Below are 7,464 nucleotides of genomic sequence, written 5' to 3'. Positions count from 1 at the left end.
GTACGAAATTTTATTGGAAATGCATACTATTGTAAACATAATTTAAAATTTGGTGCTGGCTTCAAAGGAGAATAGAAACAGAGCCAAATACATAAGAACTGAATATGTGTTAAAATTGTTATTTAAAACTGGAAATAGTTTGGAATATTCAGGTAATGATTTGGGAAAAGAAGGTTAATAATGGTACATGAATTCAGCATGTAAAGTTAAAAAGCAAACCATCAATTACTTAGAATATAAATAAAAAGTTTTAAAGGACATAATTTGATATAGCATGAAACAAAAGCAAAAACAACAAAGATATAACAAAGCGAAATCACAGACTGAGAAAATACATTGAATGATTATGAGACAGATTTAACACTCGTGCATAAACTACTCACAAATTAATTGAAAGATGAACATCCAATATACAATAAAAATAGAAAAAGAATATCCTGTTGCAGATTTTCATACAATCTACAATGCAGTGGACTGCCAGACGCTTCAGTATTCTATTTACTATTGCAAAAGAAAATATTTGGACAGTTAAATTATGACAGGCCGTTTACTTTAAGATGCATTACAAATCTAATTTCAAAGCTATTAAAATGTGACAAAAAGCATGTATTAGAAACACTGAAATGTAGTCATAAGAAAGTACAATTAGTTACTATGTATATGAAAACTTTGTAGCATCACCAGACATCAAGGAAATCTTAAAATGAACATGAAACACTTTTGTCTACAGGTTTCAAGTTTCATTCCTTTTAGAAATTACTGCATTAAGTAAAAACCCACATAGAAATTTCCCGAATTTTATTTTCTTCATACCACTTACCCCAGTGATTTCTCTTTGACAGGTCCCAGGAAATGATGGTAGAGTAAATTTGTAGAATGATGCTATTTATGTGGCCATTTTATGGTCAGGAATTTTTGGTGTCTGTTCAGAGCATTTGAGTTTCTCTGCATTTCTCCAGTATCTAGATCTTCTTAAACTATGTTTTGTGCCTACTCAGTGAATTTGGCCCAAGTTTACTGAAAACCCAGCTTCATATTTTAGAAGTCAGTAAATTTCAAGATAAGTGGCAGTTTGGGGTCATTGGTGAAGACTTTAGATAAAGTGAACTTTTGCTTTGGGCTCAGGTCTGAAACTACTCTTTTGAAACAAGGAGGAGGACCACCTAGGAGACATCATCCTGATCCGACACTTTTCACTGAACTATATGAAAGTGTGCATGGTATAATTGTAGTAACAGATGAATTAACAAGAAAGAAAAAAGGTGAAGATAACCATATAAACACCAGGAATTCAAACAAAATATTATCAACACCTGAAGTCCCTCCTAAGGGACCATTCTCTGTTACTACTCCTGTCCTCAAAAGTAGCCCCATCCTGACTTCTTTCTTTGTCATAAAAACCTACATAGTTCCCTTGGAACTAAAGTTTTTATAGTTTTTATCCAGATAATATGCACAGAAGTGGAACTGCTGGATCATATTTCGTTGCTCAGTTGCAATAGTGGGATGCCATGTGACTCCATGGACCCCAGTGCACCAGGCTTCCCTGTTCTTCACTATCTCCTGGAGTTTGCTTACACTCGTGTCCATTGAGTGAATATGCCATCCTATCATCTCATCCTCTGTTGCCCCCTTCTCCTTTAGCCTTCAGTCTCCAAGCATCAGGGTCTTTTCCAGTGAGTCAGCTCTTTGCATCAGGTGGCTAAAGTATTGGAGCTTCAGCTTCAACATCCATCCTTCCAATGAATATTCAGGACTGATTTCCTTTAGGATTGACTGGTTTGATCTCTTTGCAATCCAAGAGACTCTTAAGAGTCTTCTCCATCACCACAATTTGAAAGCCTCAATTCTTTGCACTAAGCCTTCTTTATGGTCCAGCTCTCACATCTGTACATGACTACTGGAACCATAGCTTTGAATATATGGACCTTTGTTGGCAAAGTGATGGCTCTGTTTTTTAATATGCTGTCTAAGTATGTGATAGCTTTTCTTCTAAGGAACAAGCATCTTTTAACTTCATGGCTGTAGTCACTGTCTGGAGCCCAAGAAAATAAAATCTGCCACTGTTTGCACTTTTCCCCCACCTATTTGCCATGAATTGATGGGACTAGATGTCATGATCGTTGTTTTTGAATGTTGAGTTTTAAGCCAGTTTTTTCACTCTCCTCTTTCATCTTCATCAAGAGGCTCTTTAGTTCCTCTTCACTTTCTGCCACTAGAGTGCTATTATCTGCATATTTGAGGTTGTTGATATACAACCTTATATCAACAATATGAGGCAATCTTGATTCCAACTTGTGATTCATCCAGCCTGGCATTTCATAATATGTACTTGCATAGAAGTTAAATAAGCAAGGTGACACTATACAGCCTTGAGGTACTCCTTTCCCAATCTGGAACCAGTCACTTGTTCCGTGTCTGGTTCTAACTGTTGCTTCTTGACCCGCATACAGGTTTCTCAGGGGGCAGGTAAGTGGTCTGGTATTCCCATCTCTTTAAGAATTTTCTGCAGTTTTTTGGGATCCACACAGTCAGAGGTTTTACCATACTTATTGAAGCAAATCCTCTTGCTTTCTCAAGGATCCAATGAATGTTGGCAATTTGATCTCTGGTTCCTCTGCCTTTTCTAAACCCAATTTGTACATCTGGAAGCTCTCAGTTCATGTACTTCTGAAGTCTAGCTTGAGGGATTTTGAGCATAACCTTGCTAGCGTGTGAAATGAGCACAATTGTAGGGTAGTATGAGCAACATTCTTTGGCATTGCCTTTCTTTGGAATTGGAATGAAACTGAACTTTTTCAGTCCTGTGGCCACAGCTGAGTTTTCCTAACTTGTTGACATATTAAGTCATCTTTTAGGATTTTAAATAACTCAGCTAGAATTCCATCACTTCCACTAGCTTTGTTCATAGTAAGGCTTCCTAAGGTCCACTTGACTTCACACTCTAGGATGTCTGACACTGAGTGTGTGACCACACGGTCATGGTTATCTGGGTCATCAAGACCTTTCTTGTATAGTTCTGTTTATTCTTACTACCTCTTCTTAATATTTTCTGCTTCTATTAGGTCTTTACTGTCTCTGTCCTTTATTGTGCTCATCCTTGCATGAAATGTTCCCTTGATATCTCCAGTTTTCTTTTTTTTTAATTATTTTAATTTGAGGCTGATTACAGTTTTGTAGTGTTTTTTGCCATACATTGACATGAATCAGCCATGGGTGTACATTTGTTCCTCATCCTGAACCCCCTCCCACCTCCCTCCCCATCCCATCCATCACAGTTATCCCAGGGCACCAGCCCTGATCTCCAGTTTTCTTGAAGAGATCTCTAGCCTTTTCCATTCTATTGTTTTCCTCTACTCCTTTACATTGTTCATTTAAAAAAGGGCTTCTTGTCTCTCCTTGCTATTCTCTCAAATTCAGTTGAGTATATCTTTCCCTTTCTCCCTTGCCTTTCACTTCTCTTCTTTCCTCAGCTATTTGTAAGGCCTCCTCAGGTGAGCATTTTGCCTTCTTGCATTTCTTTTTCTTTCTGATGATTTTGGTCACTGCATCCTGTACAATGTTATGACCCTCCACTCAGATCTTTAGGCATTCTGTTTATCAGGGACTTAGTTGACAAGGCAGTAATTACATGGGCATATAAAGCACAACATGACTGTATCTTAATGGATTGTTTTCCTTTAACAGTTAATGTTACACTCAAGGCATAAAGCAAATATATATTGCTTTGAAGTGAGCATGCTTGCTGAATGTCACCCTTTCTCTGATGATACTCTGAAAGACACAGCAAGAGAAACAGAAGTAAATTAAGTCGTTATAATTCTGTAGAGGATTGTATGATAATTTTGAAAAATGCTATTATACTATTGTAAAGGTTCGTCTAGTCAAGGCTATGGTTTTTCCTGTGGTCGTGTATGGATGTGAGAGTTGGACTGTGAAGAAGGCTGAGCACCGGAGAATTGATGCTTTTGAACTGTGGTGTTGGAGAAGACTCTTGAGAGTCCCTTGGACTGCAAGGAGATTCAACCAGTCCATTCTGAAAGAGATCAGCCCTGGGATTTCTTTGGAAGGAATGATGCTAAAGCTGAAAGTCCAGTACTTTGGTCACCTGATGCAAAGAGTTGACTCATTGGAAAAGACTCTGATGCTGGGAGGGATTGAGGGCAGGAGGAGAAGGGGACGACAGAGGATGAGATGGCTGGATGGCATCACTGACTCGATGGACGTGAGTCTGAGTGAACTCTGGGAGTTGGTGATGGACAGGGAGGCCTGGCGTGCTGCGATTCATAGGGTCGCAAAGAGTTGGACACTACTGAGCGACTGATCTGATCTGAGTTTGAAGAAATTTAGTGTGAATATTGGCTTTCCAGATTTCTCATGCTTAGATGAAATTCAGCAAATGGTGTTCTAATCTTAATAAGTGCCTTGTACAAGAAATGTTATATTGTATTACCTGTTATAAAACAAGCCTCTTGTAGGAAAATCAAAAGTTGTATGGTCATACCTCAAAAAGCTAGTAAATAGTTATTTTTCTCAACAAAGATCTTTATCTGAAGTCAAAACACAGAAAAATTATTGAAGTCTTGGTTCTTCAAGAATAGTACTTAAGTAGAACCACCTAGACCATGGAGGCCTTCAATCAGTAGGGCCTAATTCTCTCCTTGAGCCCATGTATCAAGCACTGATAGTTGATAGTACTTTGTCTATCAACTGGGATAAAGTTGGGATAAAATTAACTTAGTTTAAATTAAAATGTTAAGACTATATTTCATGTGTGAGGGGGAGGCATCTAACAATTTTAGGATGCTTCTCTGTAGGACCTTTGATAGAGAAGGGAGGTAGTGGGTAGCTCGAGCCATGTTCAATTTGCCTTTATGTCTTCTTTCTGGTTAACAAGATGTTTATCTTCCTCTTGAGTCAGTCAGTTCATTTGCTCAGTTATGTCTGACTTTTTGCAACCCCATAGACCCCATGGACTGCAGCACGCCAGGCCTCCCTGTCCATCACCAACTCCTGGAACTTGTTCAGACTCATGTTCATTGAGCTGGTGATGCCATCCAACATCTCATCCTCTGTCATCCCCTTCTCCTCCTGTCTTTCCCAGCATCAGGGTCTTTCCCAATGAGTCAGTTCTGCTAATTAGGTGCCACAGTATTGGAGCTTCAGATTCAGCATCAGTCGTTCCAATGAGTATTCAGGACTGATTTCCTTTAGGATGGACTGGTTTGATCTCCTTGCTGTCCAAGGGACTCTCAAGAGTCTTTTCCAACAGCACAGTTCAGAAACATCAGTTCTTCAGTGCTCAACTTTCTTTATGATCTAGCTCTTACATCCATACATGACTAGTGAAAAGTCCTCTTAGTGAGCAGTTAAGAAACCCTAGAAAGGGAGTTCTAGTTCTGAATAGTTCACCCTGGATTCATATTCAACACCAACCATCCCCCTGGGTTTGAACATTGCAGCAGGTGGATTTTGAAGCTCTTCACCTTAAGAAAAACCATGCCTTGGCTAGTAGAAACCAGAGAGACAGAGAAATAACATTTGGAGGCTTAATACAAATTGTTGAGTGAACACTAATGCAAAATCAGACCTAATAATTCTACCTGTAGAATTTGACTACTTAACATATATACATTATCTCCAAACATTATATTTTTTTATTCAAAAGGCTGGAGGCCTAATTTTTAACTGCTTTATTGAGGCATAATTCATGGCTGTGCAATTCACCAATTTTTATTGTAAACAGCAGTAGCTTTCAGGATATTCAGAGTTTTAGAACCATCATCATAATCCATTTTAGAGCCTTGTCATCATCCACAAAACACACCTTTTACTCATAGCAGTCAATTCCCACTACCGTCCAACCTCTCCTAATCGTGGACACAATGAATCTACTTTCTGTCACTTGTAGGTTTGCCTGTTCCACAGTGGAGAACTTGTGTACTCCATAAATGGAATTATACAATATGTGGTGTTCTTGAATGACTTCTCTCACTTACCATAAGTTTGTGAACCCTAACTGGATCTTACAGAATTTGGTTTCTTGTAACTGTAAGACAGTGAGGGTGGCAAGTGTGGAGGTTGGCTGCTTTTGCCCACGATGCCCTAGATCCCAGCAGCGGTTCCTGCCATTCCTCAGAAGACCACCAGAGGGTGGTGTGTAGCTGCTTCTGACAAGCACACTCCCATTCGAAAGTGGTCCTTTCCGAGTTCAGTCAGTTCAGTCACGCAGTCATGTCTGACTCTTTGCGACTCGGTGCACTGCAACACGCCAGGCCTCCCTGTCCATCACCAACTCCGGAGCCTTCTCAAACTCATGTCCATAGAGTGGGTGATACCATCCAACCATCTCATTCTCTGTCGTCCCCTCCTCCTCCTGCCTTCAATCTTTCCCAGCATCAGGGTCTTTTCCAATGAGTCAGTTCTTCGCATCAGGTGGCCAAAGAATTAGAGTTTCAGCTTAACATCAGTCCTTCCAATGAATATTCAGGATTGATTTCCTTTTGGATGGACTGGTTGGATCTCCTTGCAGTCCATGGGACGCTCAAGAGTCTTCTTCAACACTACAGTTCAAAAGCATCAATTCTTCGGCGCTCAGCTTTCTCTATAGTCCAAGTCTCACATCCATACATGACTACTGGAGAAACCATAGCTCTGACTAGACGGACCTCTGTCAGCAAAGTAATGTCTCTACTTTTTAATATGCTGTCTAGGTTGGTCATAACTTTCCTCCCAAGGAGCAAGCGTCTTTTAATTTCACGGCTGCAGTCACAATCTGCAGTGATTTTGGAGTCCAGGAAAATAAAGTCTGTCGCTGTTTCCATTGTTTCCTCATCTATTTGCCATGAAGTGATGGGACCAGATGCCATGATCTTAGCTTTTTGAATGTCGAGTTTTAAGCCAGCTTTTTTACTCTTTCATTTTCATCAAGAGGCTCTTGAGTTCCTCTTCACTTTCTGCCATAAGGGTGGTGTCATCTGCATATCTGACATTTGACATTTCTCCTGTCAGTCTTGATTCCAGGTGAAAGCCTTTCCAAGTTAGCCTTCATCAAAACAGTTTTTATGAACTTAGGGTATTTCTTTAAGGTATTTTTGTTTGATTTTGTCTTCAATCTTGTTTGGAAGCTAATTAAAATCACATCTAGTGATAAGTTGAACAACTGACTGAAAGTTGTTTCTTGTGATATATACAAGCATTTAATTTTATGTGTTCACCCCTTTTCTCTGCCCACCTTTGTCCCTTCCTCTCTATGTCTATACACAGCTATTTATAGGTATATCATATTTCACAATCTATATAGTTTATTAGGTATATTTTTCTATCACATTGACCTTTTTGTGATTTGGATCTTTGGGTGTGACAAGGATCTGTGTCCTTGAAAATTATGTTTCTAATTGTGGAAGAAAGGAGAAAAGATGTCACAGAGAAGTTAAGTAGAAATGTCAAAGTTTGCAGTTTGAT

The 7,464-nt window shown here is 39.3% G+C and overlaps 1 protein-coding gene across 5 annotated transcripts in view; it reads left to right on the top strand.

Annotated features, from left to right (window-relative positions):
• Positions 1-7,464, top strand: part of LOC101905153 (ral guanine nucleotide dissociation stimulator) — a 31,297-nt gene that overhangs the window by 844 nt on the left and 22,989 nt on the right. The window lies entirely within an intron of this gene.

This window comes from Bos taurus, chromosome 28 (genome assembly GCF_002263795.3).
Source record: "Bos taurus isolate L1 Dominette 01449 registration number 42190680 breed Hereford chromosome 28, ARS-UCD2.0, whole genome shotgun sequence".
NCBI lineage: Eukaryota > Metazoa > Chordata > Mammalia > Artiodactyla > Bovidae > Bos > Bos taurus.
This window is presented reverse-complemented; position numbering and strand designations above follow the sequence as displayed.